The following is an 18,644-nucleotide window of genomic DNA, read 5'->3' as shown; positions in this document are numbered from 1 at the left end:
ATGGTTAAGGACGTAGACTGTTGAGCGGGACCTACACACTCTTGTAGCCGAAGGGGCTCGCCATTTCCCGCAGAAAATGGATCACCTCCCGCAGAGGAACATGAAATGCCCCTTCCCGCGGGACCCGCAGGACCGCTCTGTCCGAGCAGGCCTCCAGGACCACGGCACGCAAAAGCGACTCAGTCCCGCTGGCATTACGGATCTGACTTAGTGCAAAAACCTGGCAGAGTCGACCAAAACTCCCCTTCTCTGACCGGTATTTTTGTTGCTTTTCTCTGCCGCCGAAGGTGCACTACGGGTCGGATCGCCCAAAATTTTTACCGGTCGTTTTGGTCTGCGGTTCTTCCGAGAGGTGCCCGCCTGACAGTTCTTTTTCAGCAGCCTCCGAAAGGGCATCCAGCGGGCAAGCCAGGGGTTGGCAGCCGCCGGCGGTGAGCCTTCCCCGGCCGGGGCAGAAAGCTCCGACCGCATAATTTTTTCGACTTTCGCCGAGGCCAAAAGCCCAGGCACTTAGAAAGCCTGCCCGCAGCGCCGCCTCCTGTCAGAGGTCCCCGCCGCCTGCGGTGGTCCTCGCCCGGCAGAGAGAAGCCGGAGTCGCCCTCTCTCCGGTTCTTTTTCACCATTCCGGAGCTCTTAAATCTGCCGTACTCCGAGTGACCGAGGACGCTTCCAGGAGGGCGGCAGAGAGAGGCAGAGTGCCACCGGTCGGGAAGCCGGTTCTCCCACACTTTGAAAATTTTTCGCTTGTGCTGGTGGGATGGAGAGAGAGCGTGGCTTATGCGCCCTCTGCCCCGCGGTACGCCCTGGCTAGCCTTACGCCGGTGGTTCGCCAGGCCACCGGCACCTTGTACGGCGGGGACGGCGTTGCTTATGCGCCCGTCAACCCACCTACTCGCCCCGGCTAGCTTTTTACCCGGAGGGCGCCACGCTCCGGGTAGCAGTGAGCGGCACGAGCCCAGTCATACCATGCCGCTCACCTCGCACCTTTTCCGGCCTCCGCCGCGGAGACCTCACGCTCTGTTCTGCGGAGAGCGATTTTGGGCAAAATCTACAAAGTCCCCGATGGTTAAGGACGTAGACTGTTGAGCGGGACCTACACACTCTTGTAGCCGAAGGGGCTCGCCATTTCCCGCAGAAAATGGATCACCTCCCGCAGAGGAACATGAAATGCCCCTTCCCGCGGGACCCGAAGGACCGCTCTGTCCGAGCAGGCCTCCAGGACCACGGCACGCAAAAGCGACTCAGTCCCGCTGGCATTACGGATCTGACTTAGTGCAAAAACCTGGCAGAGTCGACCAAAACTCCCCTTCTCTGACCGGTATTTTTGCTGCTTTTCTCTGCCGCCGAAGGTGCACTACGTGTCGGATCGCCCAAAATTTTTACCGGTCGTTTTGGTCTGCGGTTCTTCCGAGAGGTGCCCGCCTGACAGTTCTTTTTCAGCAGCCTCCGAAAGGGCATCCAGCGGGCAAGCCAGGGGTTGGCAGCCGCCGGCGGTGAGCCTTCCCCGGCCGGGGCAGACAGCTCCGACCGCATAATTTTTTCGAACTTCTCCGAGGTCAAAATCCCAGGCACTCCGACGGAAGGTCCGCCGCGCGTCTCCCGTCTGACGTCCCCGCCGCTCGCGGTGGTCCTCGCCCGGCACGGAGCTGCCGGATTCGCCCTCTTACCGGTTCTTTTTCACCTTTCCGGAGCTCTGATATCTGCCGCACACACAGTGACCGAGGACGCTTCCAGGAGGGCGGCAGCGAGAGGCAGAGTGCCACCGGGCGGGTCCTCGGTTCTCCCACACTTAGAAAATTTTTGCGCTTGTGCTGGTGCGAGGACGTAGGTCTTTCGACCGGGGCAAGCCTGGAGGGCGGTAGCCGGGATTGGCGCCCTATTCCCGGCTAGCTCTCGGAGGCTTCACCCGGTTGGAGGTTGGAGCTCCGACTTCCATGGGCATGTTCCTCACCGGGACCTACGACCAAGTGTGGCCGAGGGACAGTGACACATTCCCGGGTAGCCTGAGTGGCTGCTCCCGCTGAGCTACTTCCATGGGCACTATTCCTCCCCGGGACTTGCCGCCAAGTCTTGGCCGGGGGACAGTGACACATTCCCGGGTAGCCTGAGTGGCTGCTCCCGCTGAGCTACTTCCATGGGCACTATTCCTCCCCGGGACTTGCCGCCAAGTCTTGGCCGGGGGACAGTGACACATTGCCGGGTAGCCTGAGTGGCTGCTCCCGCTGAGCTCTTACTTCCATGGGCATGTTCCTCACCGGGACATACTACCAAGTGTGGCCGGGTTTCGAGCTCCAAACTCGGCTTGCACTTGGTCGCTTGGGGGTCCCCTCCGCTCCGGGAAGGGCGCCCTCCAGCGGGCAGACGAGGGTACTTCTAGTCTGCCCGAGCTCCATGGGGCCCCTCTCGCCCCTAGGCTCCCCGCCCAGGGTTCCAGGGTCCCGGATACAGCCACCCTGCCGAGTTCGGTATAGGGTACCGGGCCTGGCTGGAATCACGCCGGGATCGGTGAGACCTCCTCGGCCGCGGCTCAGCCTCCAAACTCCCTTTCGCGGTTCTCTTCCCTTCAACTTCCATGGGCATGTTCCACACCGGGACCTCCGACCAAGTGTGGCCGGGGAACAGTCGCCCATGCCCGGGTAGCCTCAGCAAGTGCTCCCGCTGAGGTCAACTTGGAGGTTGGAGCTCCGACTTCCATGGGCACTATTCCTCCCCGGGACCTGCCGCCAAGTCTGGCCGGGGGACAGTGACACATTCCCGGGTAGCCTGAGCGGCTTCTCCCGCTGAACTCTTACTTCCATGGGCATGTTCCTCATCAGGAACCAACGACCAAGTGTGGCCCAGGGACAGTGACACATTCCCGGGTAGCCTCAGCAGCTGCTCCCGCTGAGCTACTTCCATGAGCACTATTCCTCCCCGGGACCTGCCGCCAAGTCTGGCCGGGGGACAGTGACACATTCCCGGGTAGCCTCAGCAGCTGCTCCCGCTGAGCTACTTCCATGGGCACTATTCCTCCCCGGGACTTGCCGCCAAGTCTTGGCCGGGGGACAGTGACACATTGCCGGGTAGCCTGAGTGGCTGCTCCCGCTGAGCTCTTACTTCCATGGGCATGTTCCTCACCGGGACCAACTACCAAGTGTGGCCGGGTTTCGAGCTCCAAACTCGGCTTGCACTTGGTCGCTTGGGGGGTCCCCTCCGCTCCGGGAAGGGCGCCCTCCAGCGGGCAGACGAGGGTACTTCTAGTCTGCCCGAGCTCCATGGGGCCCCTCTCGCCCCTAGGCTCCCCGCCCAGGGTTCCAGGGTCCCGGATAAAGCCACCCTGCCGAGTTCGGTATAGGGTACCGGGCCTGGCTGGAATCACGCCGGGATCGGTGAGACCTCCTCGGCCGCGGCTCAGCCTCCAAACTCCCTTTCGCGGTTCTCTTCCCTTCAACTTCCATGGGCATGTTCCACACCGGGACCTCCGACCAAGTGTGGCCGGGGAACAGTCGCCCATGCCCGGGTAGCCTCAGCAAGTGCTCCCGCTGAGGTCAACTTGGAGGTTGGAGCTCCGACTTCCATGGGCACTATTCCTCCCCGGGACCTGCCGCCAAGTCTGGCCGGGGGACAGTGACACATTCCCGGGTAGCCTGAGCGGCTTCTCCCGCTGAACTCTTACTTCCATGGGCATGTTCCTCATCAGGAACCAACGACCAAGTGTGGCCCAGGGACAGTGACACATTCCCGGGTAGCCTCAGCAGCTGCTCCCGCTGAGCTACTTCCATGAGCACTATTCCTCCCCGGGACCTGCCGCCAAGTCTGGCCGGGGGACAGTGACACATTCCCGGGTAGCCTGAGCGGCTGCTCCCGCTGGGCTACTTCCATGGGCACTATTCCTCCCCGGGACCTGCCGCCAAGTCTGGCCGGGGGACAGTGACACATTCCCGGGTAGCCTGAGCGGCTGCTCCCGCTGCACTCTTTAGTTCCATGGGCATGTTCCTCATCAGGAATCAACGACCAAGTGTGGCCGAGGGACAGTGACACATTCCCGGGTAGCCTGAGTGGCTGCTCCCGCTGAGCTACTTCCATGAGCACTATTCCTCCCCGGGACCTGCCGCCAAGTCTGGCCGGGGGACAGTGACACATTCCCGGGTAGCTTGAGCGGCTTCTCCCGCTGAACTCTTACTTCCATGGGCATGTTCCTCATCAGGAACCAACGACCAAGTGTGGCCCAGGGACAGTGACACATTCCCGGGTAGCCTCAGCAGCTGCTCCCGCTGAGCTACTTCCATGAGCACTATTCCTCCCCGGGACCTGCCGCCAAGTCTGGCCGGGGGACAGTGACACATTCCCGGGTAGCCTCAGCAGCTGCTCCCGCTGAGCTACTTCCATGAGCACTATTCCTCCCCGGGACCTGCCGCCAAGTCTGGCCGGGGGACAGTGACACATTCCCGGGTAGCCTGAGCGGCTGCTCCCGCTGAGCTCTTACTTCCATGGGCATGTTCCTCACCGGGACATACTACCAAGTGTGGCCGGGTTTCGAGCTCCAAACTCGGCTTGCACTTGGTCGCTTGGGGGGTCCCCTCCGCTCCGGGAAGGGCGCCCTCCAGCGGGCAGACGAGGGTACTTCTAGTCTGCCCGAGCTCCATGGGGCCCCTCTCGCCCCTAGGCTCCCCGCCCAGGGTTCCAGGGTCCCGGATACAGCCACCCTGTCGAGTTCGGTATAGGGTACCGGGCCTGGCTGGAATCACGCCGGGATCGGTGAGACCTCCTCGGCCGCGGCTCAGCCTCCAAACTCCCTTTCGCGGTTCTCTTCCCTTCAACTTCCATGGGCATGTTCCACACCGGGACCTCCGACCAAGTGTGGCCGGGGAACAGTCGCCCATGCCCGGGTAGCCTCAGCAAGTGCTCCCGCTGAGGTCAACTTGGAGGTTGGAGCTCCGACTTCCATGGGCACTGTTCCTCCCCGGGACCTGCCGCCAAGTCTGGCCGGGGGACAGTGACACATTCCCGGGTAGCTTGAGCGGCTTCTCCCGCTGAACTCTTACTTCCATGGGCATGTTCCTCATCAGGAACCAACGACCAAGTGTGGCCCAGGGACAGTGACACATTCCCGGGTAGCCTCAGCAGCTGCTCCCGCTGAGCTACTTCCATGAGCACTATTCCTCCCCGGGACTTGCCGCCAAGTCTTGGCCGGGGGACAGTGACACATTCCCGGGTAGCCTGAGTGGCTGCTCCCGCTGAGCTACTTCCATGGGCACTATTCCTCCCCGGGACTTGCCGCCAAGTCTTGGCCGGGGGACAGTGACACATTCCCGGGTAGCCTGAGTGGCTGCTCCCGCTGAGCTACTTCCATGGGCACTATTCCTCCCCGGGACTTGCCGCCAAGTCTTGGCCGGGGGACAGTGACACATTCCCGGGTAGCCTGAGTGGCTGCTCCCGCTGAGCTCTTACTTCCATGGGCATGTTCCTCACCGGGACATACTACCAAGTGTGGCCGGGTTTCGAGCTCCAAACTCGGCTTGCACTTGGTCGCTTGGGGGGTCCCCTCCGCTCCGGGAAGGGCGCCCTCCAGCGGGCAGACGAGGGTACTTCTAGTCTGCCCGAGCTCCATGGGGCCCCTCTCGCCCCTAGGCTCCCCGCCCAGGGTTCCAGGGTCCCGGATACAGCCACCCTGTCGAGTTCGGTATAGGGTACCGGGCCTGGCTGGAATCACGCCGGGATCGGTGAGACCTCCTCGGCCGCGGCTCAGCCTCCAAACTCCCTTTCGCGGTTCTCTTCCCTTCAACTTCCATGGGCATGTTCCACACCGGGACCTCCGACCAAGTGTGGCCGGGGAACAGTCACCCATGCCCGGGTAGCCTCAGCGGCTGCTCCCGCTGAGGTCAACTTGGAGGTTGGAGCTCCGACTTCCATGGGCACTATTCCTCCCCGGGACCTGCCGCCAAGTCTGGCCGAGGGACAGTGACACATTCCCGGGTAGCCTGAGCGGCTTCTCCCGCTGAACTCTTACTTCCATGGGCATGTTCCTCATCAGGAACCAACGACCAAGTGTGGCCCAGGGACAGTGACACATTCCCGGGTAGCCTCAGCAGCTGCTCCCGCTGAGCTACTTCCATGAGCACTATTCCTCCCCGGGACCTGCCGCCAAGTCTGGCCGGGGGACAGTGACACATTCCCGGGTAGCCTGAGTGGCTGCTCCCGCTGAGCTACTTCCATGGGCACTATTCCTCCCCGGGACTTGCCGCCAAGTCTTGGCCGGGGGACAGTGACACATTCCCGGGTAGCCTGAGTGGCTGCTCCCGCTGAGCTCTTACTTCCATGGGCATGTTCCTCACCGGGACCAACTACCAAGTGTGGCCGGGTTTCGAGCTCCAAACTCGGCTTGCACTTGGTCGCTTGGGGGGTCCCCTCCGCTCCGGGAAGGGCGCCCTCCAGCGGGCAGACGAGGGTACTTCTAGTCTGCCCGAGCTCCATGGGGCCCCTCTCGCCCCTAGGCTCCCCGCCCAGGGTTCCAGGGTCCCGGATAAAGCCACCCTGCCGAGTTCGGTATAGGGTACCGGGCCTGGCTGGAATCACGCCGGGATCGGTGAGACCTCCTCGGCCGCGGCTCAGCCTCCAAACTCCCTTTCGCGGTTCTCTTCCCTTCAACTTCCATGGGCATGTTCCACACCGGGACCTCCGACCAAGTGTGGCCGGGGAACAGTCACCCATGCCCGGGTAGCCTCAGCGGCTGCTCCCGCTGAGGTCAACTTGGAGGTTGGAGCTCCGACTTCCATGGGCACTATTCCTCCCCGGGACCTGCCGCCAAGTCTGGCCGGGGGACAGTGACACATTCCCGGGTAGCCCTGAGCGGCTGCTCCCGCTGAACTCTTACTTCCATGGGCATGTTCCTCATCAGGAACCAACGACCAAGTGTGGCCCAGGGACAGTGACACATTCCCGGTTAGCCTGAGTGGCTGCTCCCGCTGAGCTACTTCCATGAGCACTATTCCTCCCCGGGACCTGCCGCCAAGTCTGGCCGGGGGACAGTGACACATTCCCGGGTAGCCTGAGCGGCTGCTCCCGCTGAGCTACTTCCATGGGCACTATTCCTCCCCGGGACTTGCCGCCAAGTCTTGGCCGGGGGACAGTGACACATTGCCGGGTAGCCTGAGTGGCTGCTCCCGCTGAGCTCTTACTTCCATGGGCATGTTCCTCACCGGGACATACTACCAAGTGTGGCCGGGTTTCGAGCTCCAAACTCGGCTTGCACTTGGTCGCTTGGGGGTCCCCTCCGCTCCGGGAAGGGCGCCCTCCAGCGGGCAGACGAGGGTACTTCTAGTCTGCCCGAGCTCCATGGGGCCCCTCTCGCCCCTAGGCTCCCCGCCCAGGGTTCCAGGGTCCCGGATACAGCCACCCTGCCGAGTTCGGTATAGGGTACCGGGCCTGGCTGGAATCACGCCGGGATCGGTGAGACCTCCTCGGCCGCGGCTCAGCCTCCAAACTCCCTTTCGCGGTTCTCTTCCCTTCAACTTCCATGGGCATGTTCCACACCGGGACCTCCGACCAAGTGTGGCCGGGGAACAGTCGCCCATGCCCGGGTAGCCTCAGCAAGTGCTCCCGCTGAGGTCAACTTGGAGGTTGGAGCTCCGACTTCCATGGGCACTATTCCTCCCCGGGACCTGCCGCCAAGTCTGGCCGGGGGACAGTGACACATTCCCGGGTAGCCTGAGCGGCTTCTCCCGCTGAACTCTTACTTCCATGGGCATGTTCCTCATCAGGAACCAACGACCAAGTGTGGCCCAGGGACAGTGACACATTCCCGGGTAGCCTCAGCAGCTGCTCCCGCTGAGCTACTTCCATGAGCACTATTCCTCCCCGGGACCTGCCGCCAAGTCTGGCCGGGGGACAGTGACACATTCCCGGGTAGCCTCAGCAGCTGCTCCCGCTGAGCTACTTCCATGGGCACTATTCCTCCCCGGGACTTGCCGCCAAGTCTTGGCCGGGGGACAGTGACACATTGCCGGGTAGCCTGAGTGGCTGCTCCCGCTGAGCTCTTACTTCCATGGGCATGTTCCTCACCGGGACCAACTACCAAGTGTGGCCGGGTTTCGAGCTCCAAACTCGGCTTGCACTTGGTCGCTTGGGGGGTCCCCTCCGCTCCGGGAAGGGCGCCCTCCAGCGGGCAGACGAGGGTACTTCTAGTCTGCCCGAGCTCCATGGGGCCCCTCTCGCCCCTAGGCTCCCCGCCCAGGGTTCCAGGGTCCCGGATAAAGCCACCCTGCCGAGTTCGGTATAGGGTACCGGGCCTGGCTGGAATCACGCCGGGATCGGTGAGACCTCCTCGGCCGCGGCTCAGCCTCCAAACTCCCTTTCGCGGTTCTCTTCCCTTCAACTTCCATGGGCATGTTCCACACCGGGACCTCCGACCAAGTGTGGCCGGGGAACAGTCGCCCATGCCCGGGTAGCCTCAGCAAGTGCTCCCGCTGAGGTCAACTTGGAGGTTGGAGCTCCGACTTCCATGGGCACTATTCCTCCCCGGGACCTGCCGCCAAGTCTGGCCGGGGGACAGTGACACATTCCCGGGTAGCCTGAGCGGCTTCTCCCGCTGAACTCTTACTTCCATGGGCATGTTCCTCATCAGGAACCAACGACCAAGTGTGGCCCAGGGACAGTGACACATTCCCGGGTAGCCTCAGCAGCTGCTCCCGCTGAGCTACTTCCATGAGCACTATTCCTCCCCGGGACCTGCCGCCAAGTCTGGCCGGGGGACAGTGACACATTCCCGGGTAGCCTGAGCGGCTGCTCCCGCTGGGCTACTTCCATGGGCACTATTCCTCCCCGGGACCTGCCGCCAAGTCTGGCCGGGGGACAGTGACACATTCCCGGGTAGCCTGAGCGGCTGCTCCCGCTGCACTCTTTAGTTCCATGGGCATGTTCCTCATCAGGAATCAACGACCAAGTGTGGCCGAGGGACAGTGACACATTCCCGGGTAGCCTGAGTGGCTGCTCCCGCTGAGCTACTTCCATGAGCACTATTCCTCCCCGGGACCTGCCGCCAAGTCTGGCCGGGGGACAGTGACACATTCCCGGGTAGCTTGAGCGGCTTCTCCCGCTGAACTCTTACTTCCATGGGCATGTTCCTCATCAGGAACCAACGACCAAGTGTGGCCCAGGGACAGTGACACATTCCCGGGTAGCCTCAGCAGCTGCTCCCGCTGAGCTACTTCCATGAGCACTATTCCTCCCCGGGACCTGCCGCCAAGTCTGGCCGGGGGACAGTGACACATTCCCGGGTAGCCTCAGCAGCTGCTCCCGCTGAGCTACTTCCATGAGCACTATTCCTCCCCGGGACCTGCCGCCAAGTCTGGCCGGGGGACAGTGACACATTCCCGGGTAGCCTGAGCGGCTGCTCCCGCTGAGCTCTTACTTCCATGGGCATGTTCCTCACCGGGACATACTACCAAGTGTGGCCGGGTTTCGAGCTCCAAACTCGGCTTGCACTTGGTCGCTTGGGGGGTCCCCTCCGCTCCGGGAAGGGCGCCCTCCAGCGGGCAGACGAGGGTACTTCTAGTCTGCCCGAGCTCCATGGGGCCCCTCTCGCCCCTAGGCTCCCCGCCCAGGGTTCCAGGGTCCCGGATACAGCCACCCTGTCGAGTTCGGTATAGGGTACCGGGCCTGGCTGGAATCACGCCGGGATCGGTGAGACCTCCTCGGCCGCGGCTCAGCCTCCAAACTCCCTTTCGCGGTTCTCTTCCCTTCAACTTCCATGGGCATGTTCCACACCGGGACCTCCGACCAAGTGTGGCCGGGGAACAGTCACCCATGCCCGGGTAGCCTCAGCGGCTGCTCCCGCTGAGGTCAACTTGGAGGTTGGAGCTCCGACTTCCATGGGCACTATTCCTCCCCGGGACCTGCCGCCAAGTCTGGCCGGGGGACAGTGACACATTCCCGGGTAGCCTGAGCGGCTGCTCCCGCTGCACTCTTTAGTTCCATGGGCATGTTCCTCATCAGGAATCAACGACCAAGTGTGGCCGAGGGACAGTGACACATTCCCGGGTAGCCTGAGTGGCTGCTCCCGCTGAGCTACTTCCATGAGCACTATTCCTCCCCGGGACCTGCCGCCAAGTCTGGCCGGGGGACAGTGACACATTCCCGGGTAGCCTGAGTGGCTGCTCCCGCTGAGCTACTTCCATGGGAACTATTCCTCCCCGGGACTTGCCGCCAAGTCTTGGCCGGGGGACAGTGACACATTCCCGGGTAGCCTGAGTGGCTGCTCCCGCTGAGCTCTTACTTCCATGGGCATGTTCCTCACCGGGACATACTACCAAGTGTGGCCGGGTTTCGAGCTCCAAACTCGGCTTGCACTTGGTCGCTTGGGGGGTCCCCTCCGCTCCGGGAAGGGCGCCCTCCAGCGGGCAGACGAGGGTACTTCTAGTCTGCCCGAGCTCCATGGGGCCCCTCTCGCCCCTAGGCTCCCGGCCCAGGGTTCCAGGGTCGCGGATCCAGCCACCATGCGGAGTTCGGTTTGGGTACCGGGCCTGGCAGAAATCACGCCGGGATCGGTGAGCCCTCCTCGGCCGCGGCTTCGCGCAAAAACTCCCTTTCGCGGTTCTCTTCACTTCAACTTCCATGGACACGTTCCACACTTGGACCTACGACCAAGTGTGCCCGGGGAACAGTAACCCATGCCCGGGCAGCCTCAGCAAGTGCTCCCGCTGAGGTCAATTTGGAGGTTTGAGCTCCGACTTCCATGGCCATGTTCCTCACCGGGACCTACGACCAAGCGTGGCCGGGTTTCGAGCTCCAAACTCGGCTTGCACTTTGTGGCCAAGGGGGTCCCCTCCGCTCCGGGAAGGGCGCCCTCCAGCGGGCAGACGAGGTTACTTCTAGTCTGCCCGAGCTCCATGGGGCATTATTCCTCCCCGGGACTTGCCGCCAAGTCTGGCCGGGGGACAGTGACACTTGGCCGGGTAGGCGAAGTGGCTTCTCCCGCTGACTTGCCCCTTTGGAAGTAGGAGCTCTTACTTCCATGGGCATTATACCTCTCGAAGACTTAGAGCCAAGTGAGCTCCTACTTCCATGGGCATTATTCCTCCCCGGGACTTGCCGCCAAGTCTGGCCGGGGGACAGTGACACTTGGCCGGGTAGGCGAAGTGGCTTCTCCCGCTGACTTGCCCCTTTGGAAGTAGGAGCTCCTACTTCCATGGGCATTATTCCTCCCCGGGACTTGCCGCCAAGTCTGGCCGGGGGACAGTGACACTTGGCCGGGTAGGCGAAGTGGCTTCTCCCGCTGACTTGCCCCTTTGGAAGTAGGAGCTCCTACTTCCATGGGCATTATTCCTCCCCGGGACTTGCCGCCAAGTCTGGCCGGGGGACAGTGACACTTGGCCGGGTAGGCGAAGTGGCTTCTCCCGCTGACTTGCCCCTTTGGAAGTAGGAGCTCTTACTTCCATGGGCATTATACCTCTCGAAGACTTAGAGCCAAGTGAGCTCCTACTTCCATGGGCATTATTCCTCCCCGGGACTTGCCGCCAAGTCTGGCCGGGGGACAGTGACACTTGGCCGGGTAGGCGAAGTGGCTTCTCCCGCTGACTTGCCCCTTTGGAAGTAGGAGCTCCTACTTCCATGGGCATTATTCCTCCCCGGGACTTGCCGCCAAGTCTGGCCGGGGGACAGTGACACTTGGCCGGGTAGGCGAAGTGGCTTCTCCCGCTGACTTGCCCCTTTGGAAGTAGGAGCTCCTACTTCCATGGGCATTATTCCTCCCCGGGACTTGCCGCCAAGTCTGGCCGGGGGACAGTGACACTTGGCCGGGTAGGCGAAGTGGCTTCTCCCGCTGACTTGCCCCTTTGGAAGTAGGAGCTCTTACTTCCATGGGCATTATACCTCTCGAAGACTTAGAGCCAAGTGAGCTCCTACTTCCATGGGCATTATTCCTCCCCGGGACCTACTGCCAAGTGTGGCCGGGGAACAGTGACTCTTGGCCGGATAGAACTAGTGGCTTCTCCCGCTGACTTGCCCCTTTGGAAGTAGGAGCTCCTACTTCCATGGGCATTATTCCTCCCCGGGACCTACTGCCAAGTGTGGCCGGGGAACAGTGACATGTGGCCGGATAGGCCAAGTGGCTTCTCCCGCTGACTTGCCCCTTTGGAAGTAGGAGCTCCTACTTCCATGGGCATTATTCCTCCCCGGGACCTACTGCCAAGTGTGGCCGGGGAACAGTGACTCTTGGCCGGTTAGGCCAAGTGGCTTCTCCCGCTGACTTGCCCCTTTGGAAGTAGGAGCTCCTACTTCCATGGGCATTATTCCTCCCCGGGACCTACTGCCAAGTGTGGCCGGGGAACAGTGACTCTTGGCCGGATAGGCCAAGTGGCTTCTCCCGCTGACTTGCCCCTTTGGAAGTAGGAGCTCCTACTTCCATGGGCATTATTCCTCCCCGGGACCTCCTGCCAAGTGTGGCCGGGGAACAGTGACTCTTGGCCGGATAGGCCAAGTGGCTTCTCCCGCTGACTTGCCCCTTTGGAAGTAGGAGCTCCTACTTCCATGGGCATTATTCCTCCCCGGGACTTGCCGCCAAGTCTGGCCGGGGGACAGTGACACTTGGCCGGGTAGGCGAAGTGGCTTCTCCCGCTGACTTGCCCCTTTGGAAGTAGGAGCTCTTACTTCCATGGGCATTATACCTCTCGAAGACTTAGAGCCAAGTGAGCTCCTACTTCCATGGGCATTATTCCTCCCCGGGACTTGCCGCCAAGTCTGGCCGGGGGACAGTGACACTTGGCCGGGTAGGCGAAGTGGCTTCTCCCGCTGACTTGCCCCTTCGGAAGTAGGAGCTCCTACTTCCATGGGCATTATTCCTCCCCGGGACCTACTGCCAAGTGTGGCCGGGGAACAGTGACTCTTGGCCGGATAGGCCAAGTGGCTTCTCCCGCTGACTTGACCCTTTGGAAGTAGGAGCTCCTACTTCCATGGGCATTATTCCTCCCCGGGACCTCCTGCCAAGTGTGGCCGGGGAACAGTGACTCTTGGCCGGATAGGCCAAGTTGCTTCTCCCGCTGACTTGCCCCTTTGGAAGTAGGAGCTCCTACTTCCATGGGCACTATACCTCTCGGGGACTTAGAGCCAAGTGTCTTCACCCTTTGGAGGTAGTAGCTCCTACTTCCATGGGCATTATTCCTCCCCGGGACCTCCTGCCAAGTGTGGCCGGGGAACAGTGACTCTTGGCCGGATAGGCCAAGTGGCTTCTCCCGCTGACTTGACCCTTTGGAAGTAGGAGCTCCTACTTCCATGGGCATTATTCCTCCCCGGGACCTCCTGCCAAGTGTGGCCGGGGAACAGTGACTCTTGGCCGGATAGGCCAAGTTGCTTCTCCCGCTGACTTGCCCCTTTGGAAGTAGGAGCTCCTACTTCCATGGGCACTATACCTCTCGGGGACTTAGAGCCAAGTGTCTTCACCCTTTGGAGGTAGTAGCTCCTACTTCCATGGGCATTATTCCTCCCCGGGACCTCCTGCCAAGTGTGGCCGGGGAACAGTGACTCTTGTTCGGATAGGCCAAGTGGCTTCTCCCGCTGACTTGCCCCTTTGGAAGTAGGAGCTCCTACTTCCATGGGCATTATTCCTCCCCGGGACCTACTGCCAAGTGTGGCCGGGGAACAGTGACTCTTGGCCGGATAGGCCAAGTGGCTTCTCCCGCTGACTTGACCCTTTGGAAGTAGGAGCTCCTACTTCCATGGGCATTATTCCTCCCCGGGACCTACTGCCAAGTGTGGCCGGGGAACAGTGACTCTTGCCTGGGTAGGCCAAGTGGCTTCTCCCGCTGACTTGCCCCTTTGGAAGTAGGAGCTCCTACTTCCATGGGCATTATTCCTCCCCGGGACCTACTGCCAAGAGTGGCCGGGGGACAGTGACATGTGGCCGGATAGGCCAAGTGGCTTCTCCCGCTGACTTGCCCCTTTGGAAGTAGGAGCTCCTACTTCCATGGGCATTATTCCTCCCCGGGACCTACTGCCAAGAGTGGCCGGGGGACAGTGACATGTGGCCGGATAGGCCAAGTGGCTTCTCCCGCTGACTTGCCCCTTTGGAAGTAGGAGCTCCTACTTCCATGGGCATTATTCCTCCCCGGGACCTACTGCCAAGTGTGGCCGGGGAACAGTGACTCTTGGCCGGATATGCCAAGTGGCTTCTCCCGCTGACTTGCCCCTTTGGAAGTAGGAGCTCCTACTTCCATGGGCATTATTCCTCTCCGGGACCTACTGCCAAGTGTGGCCGGGGAACAGTGACTCTTGGCCGGATAGGCCAAGTGGCTTCTCCCGCTGACTTGCCCCTTTGGAAGTAGGAGCTCTTACTTCCATGGGCACTATACCTCTCGGGGACTTACAGCCAAGTGTCTTCACTCTTTGGAGGTAGTAGCTCCTACTTCCATGGGCATTATTCCTCCCCGGGACCTACTGCCAAGTGTTGCCGGGGAACAGTGACTCTTGGCCGGATAGAACTAGTGGCTTCTCCCGCTGACTTGCCCCTTTGGAAGTAGGAGCTCCTACTTCCATGGGCATTATTCCTCCCCGGGACCTACTGCCAAGTGTGGCCGGGGAACAGTGACTCTTGGCCGGATAGGCCAAGTGGCTTCTCCCGCTGACTTGCCCCTTTGGAAGTAGGAGCTCCTACTTCCATGGGCATTATTCCTCCCCGGGACCTACTGCCAAGTGTGGCCGGGGAACAGTGACTCTTGGCCGGATAGAACTAGTGGCTTCTTCCGCTGACTTGCCCCTTTGGAAGTAGGAGCTCCTACTTCCATGGGCATTATTCCTCCCCGGGACCTACAGCCAAGCTTGGCCGGGGGACAGTGACATGTGGCCGGATAGGCCAAGTGGCTTCTCCCGCTGACTTGCCCCTTTGGAAGTAGGAGCTCTTACTTCCATGGGCATTATTCCTCCCCGGGACCTACTGCCAAGTGTGGCCGGGGAACAGTGACTCTTGGCCGGATAGGCCAAGTGGCTTCTCCCGCTGACTTGCCCCTTTGGAGGTAGGAGCTCCTACTTCCATGGGCATTATTCCTCCCCGGGACCTACTGCCAAGTGTGGCCGGGGAACAGTGACTCTTGGCCGGATAGAACTAGTGGCTTCTTCCGCTGACTTGCCCCTTTGGAAGTAGGAGCTCCTACTTCCATGGGCATTATTCCTCCCCGGGACCTACAGCCAAGCTTGGCCGGGGGACAGTGACATGTGGCCGGATAGGCCAAGTGGCTTCTCCCGCTGACCTGCCCCTTTGGAAGTAGGAGCTCTTACTTCCATGGGCATTATTCCTCCCCGGGACCTACTGCCAAGTGTGGCCGGGGAACAGTGACTCTTGGCCGGATAGGCCAAGTGGCTTCTCCCGCTGACTTGCCCCTTTGGAGGTAGGAGCTCCTACTTCCATGGGCATTATTCCTCCCCGGGACCTACTGCCAAGTGTGGCCGGGGAACAGTGACTCTTGGCCGGGTAGGCCAAGTGGCTTCTCCCGCTGACTTGCCCCTTTGGAGGTAGGAGCTCCTACTTCCATGGGCATTATTCCTCCCCGGGACCTACTGCCAAGAGTGGCCGGGGAACAGTGACTCTTGGCCGGATAGGCCAAGTGGCTTCTCCCGCTGACTTGCCCCTTTGGAGGTAGTAGCTCCTACTTCCATGGGCATTATTCCTCCCCGGGACCTACTGCCAAGTGTGGCCGGGGAACAGTGACTCTTGGCCGTGTAGGCCAAGTGGCTTCTCCCGCTGACTTGCCCCTTTGGAAGTAGGAGCTCCTACTTCCATGGGCACTATTCCTCTCCGGGACCTACTGCCAAGTGTGGCCGGGGAACAGTGACTCTTGGCCGGATAGGCCAAGTGGCTTCTCCCGCTGACTTGCCCCTTTGGAAGTAGGAGCTCTTACTCCCATGGGCAGTATACCTCTCGGGGACTTAGAGCCAAGTGTCTTCACCCTTTGGAGGTGGTAGCTCCTACTTCCATGGGCATTATTCCTCCCCGGGACCTACTGCCAAGTGTGGCCGGGGAACAGTGACTCTTGGCCGGATAGAACTAGTGGCTTCTCCCGCTGACTTGCCCCTTTGGAAGTAGGAGCTCCTACTTCCATGGGCATTATTCCTCCCCGGGACCTATTGCCAAGTGTGGCCGGGGAACAGTGACTCTTGGCCGGATAGGCCAAGTGGCTTCTCCCGCTGACTTGCCCCTTTGGAAGTAGGAGCTCCTACTTCCATGGGCATTATTCCTCCCCGGGACCTACTGCCAAGTAAGGCCGGGGAACAGTGACTCTTGGCCGGATAGAACTAGTGGCTTCTTCCGCTGACTTGCCCCTTTGGAAGTAGGAGCTCCTACTTCCATGGGCATTATTCCTCCCCGGGACCTACAGCCAAGTGTGGCCGGGGGACAGTGACATGTGGCCGGATAGGCCAAGTGGCTTCTCCCGCTGACTTGCCCCTTTGGAAGTAGGAGCTCCTACTTCCATGGGCATTATTCCTCCCCGGGACCTACTGCCAAGTGTGGCCGGGGAACAGTGACTCTTGGCCGGGTAGGCCAAGTGGCTTCTCCCGCTGACTTGCCCCTTTGGAAGTAGGAGCTCCTACTTCCATGGGCATTATTCCTCCCCGGGACCTACTGCCAAGTGTGGCCGGGGAACAGTGACTCTTGGCCGGGTAGGCCAAGTGGCTTCTCCCGCTGACTTGCCCCTTTGGAAGTAGGAGCTCTTACTCCCATGGGCAGTATACCTCTCGGGGACTTAGAGCCAAGTGTCTTCACCCTTTGGAGGTAGTAGCTCCTACTTCCATGGGCATTATTCCTCCCCGGGACCTACTGCCAAGTGTGGCCGGGGAACAGTGACTCTTGGCCGGATAGAACTAGTGGCTTCTCCCGCTGACTTGCCCCTTTGGAAGTAGGAGCTCCTACTTCCATGGGCATTATTCCTCCCCGGGACCTATTGCCAAGTGTGGCCGGGGAACAGTGACTCTTGGCCGGGTAGGCCAAGTGGCTTCTCCCGCTGACTTGCCCCTTTGGAAGTAGGAGCTCCTACTTCCATGGGCATTATTCCTCCCCGGGACCTACTGCCAAGTAAGGCCGGGGAACAGTGACTCTTGGCCGGATAGAACTAGTGGCTTCTTCCGCTGACTTGCCCCTTTGGAAGTAGGAGCTCCTACTTCCATGGGCATTATTCCTCCCCGGGACCTACAGCCAAGTGTGGCCGGGGGACAGTGACATGTGGCCGGATAGGCCAAGTGGCTTCTCCCGCTGACTTGCCCCTTTGGAAGTAGGAGCTCCTACTTCCATGGGCATTATTCCTCCCCGGGACCTACTGCCAAGTGTGGCCGGGGAACAGTGACTCTTGGCCGGGTAGGCCAAGTGGCTTCTCCCGCTGACTTGCCCCTTTGGAAGTAGGAGCTCCTACTTCCATGGGCATTATTCCTCCCCGGGACCTACTGCCAAGTGTGGCCGGGGAACAGTGACTCTTGGCCGGGTAGGCCAAGTGGCTTCTCCCGCTTACTTGCCCCTTTGGAAGTAGGAGCTCTTACTCCCATGGGCAGTATACCTCTCGGGGACTTAGAGCCAAGTGTCTTCACCCTTTTTAGGTAGTAGCTCCTACTTCCATGGGCATTATTCCTCCCCGGGACCTACTGCCAAGTGTAGCCGGGGAACAGTGACTCTTGGCCGGATAGAACTAGTGGCTTCTCCCGCTGACTTGCCCCTTTGGAAGTAGGAGCTCCTACTTCCATGGGCATTATTCCTCCCCGGGACCTACTGCCAAGAGTGGCCGGGGAACAGTGACTCTTGGCCGGATAGGCCAAGTGGCTTCTCCCGCTGACTTGCCCCTTTGGAAGTAGGAGCTCCTACTTCCATGGGCATTATTCCTCCCCGGGACCTACTGCCAAGTAAGGCCGGGGAACAGTGACTCTTGGCCGGATAGAACTAGTGGCTTCTTCCGCTGACTTGCCCCTTTGGAAGTAGGAGCTCCTACTTCCATGGGCATTATTCCTCCCCGGGACCTACAGCCAAGCTTGGCCGGGGGACAGTGACATGTGGCCGGATAGGCCAAGTGGCTTCTCCCGCTGACTTGCCCCTTTGGAGGTAGGAGCTCTTACTTCCATGGGCATTATTCCTCTCCGGGACCTACAGCCAAGTGTGGCCGGGGAACAGTGAAACTTGGCCGGATAGGCCAAGTGGCTGCTCCCGCTGACTTGCCCCTTTGGAAGTAGGAGCTCCTACTTCCATGGGCATTATTCCTCCCCGGGACCTATAGCCAAGTGTGGCCGGGGGACAGTGACATGTGGCCGGATAGGCCGAGCGGCTTCTCCCGCTGACGTCATCGCTTTGGAAGTAGGAGCTCCTACTTCCATGGGCTTGTTCCTCCCCGGGACTTGCCGCCAAGTCTGGCCGGGGAACAGTGACATGCCGCCGGATACGGCCGAGCGGCTGCTCCCGCTGACGTCATCGCTTTGGAAGTAGGAGCTCCTACTTCCATGGGCTTGTTCCTCCCCGGGACTTGCCGCCAAGTCTGGCCGGGGGACAGTGACATGTGGCCGGATAGGCCAACTGGCTGCTCCCGCTGAGCCCCTACTTCCATGGGCTTGTTCGTCCCCCGGGACTTGCCGCCAAGTCTGGCCGGGGAACAGTGACATGCCGCCGGATACGGCCGAGCGGCTGCTCCCGCTGACGTCATCGCTTT

This window comes from Engystomops pustulosus, chromosome 8 (assembly GCF_040894005.1).
Source record: "Engystomops pustulosus chromosome 8, aEngPut4.maternal, whole genome shotgun sequence".
Taxonomy (NCBI): Eukaryota; Metazoa; Chordata; class Amphibia; order Anura; family Leptodactylidae; genus Engystomops; species Engystomops pustulosus.
The sequence above is the reverse complement of the archived record's forward strand: the minus strand, read 5'-3'. Positions refer to the sequence as shown.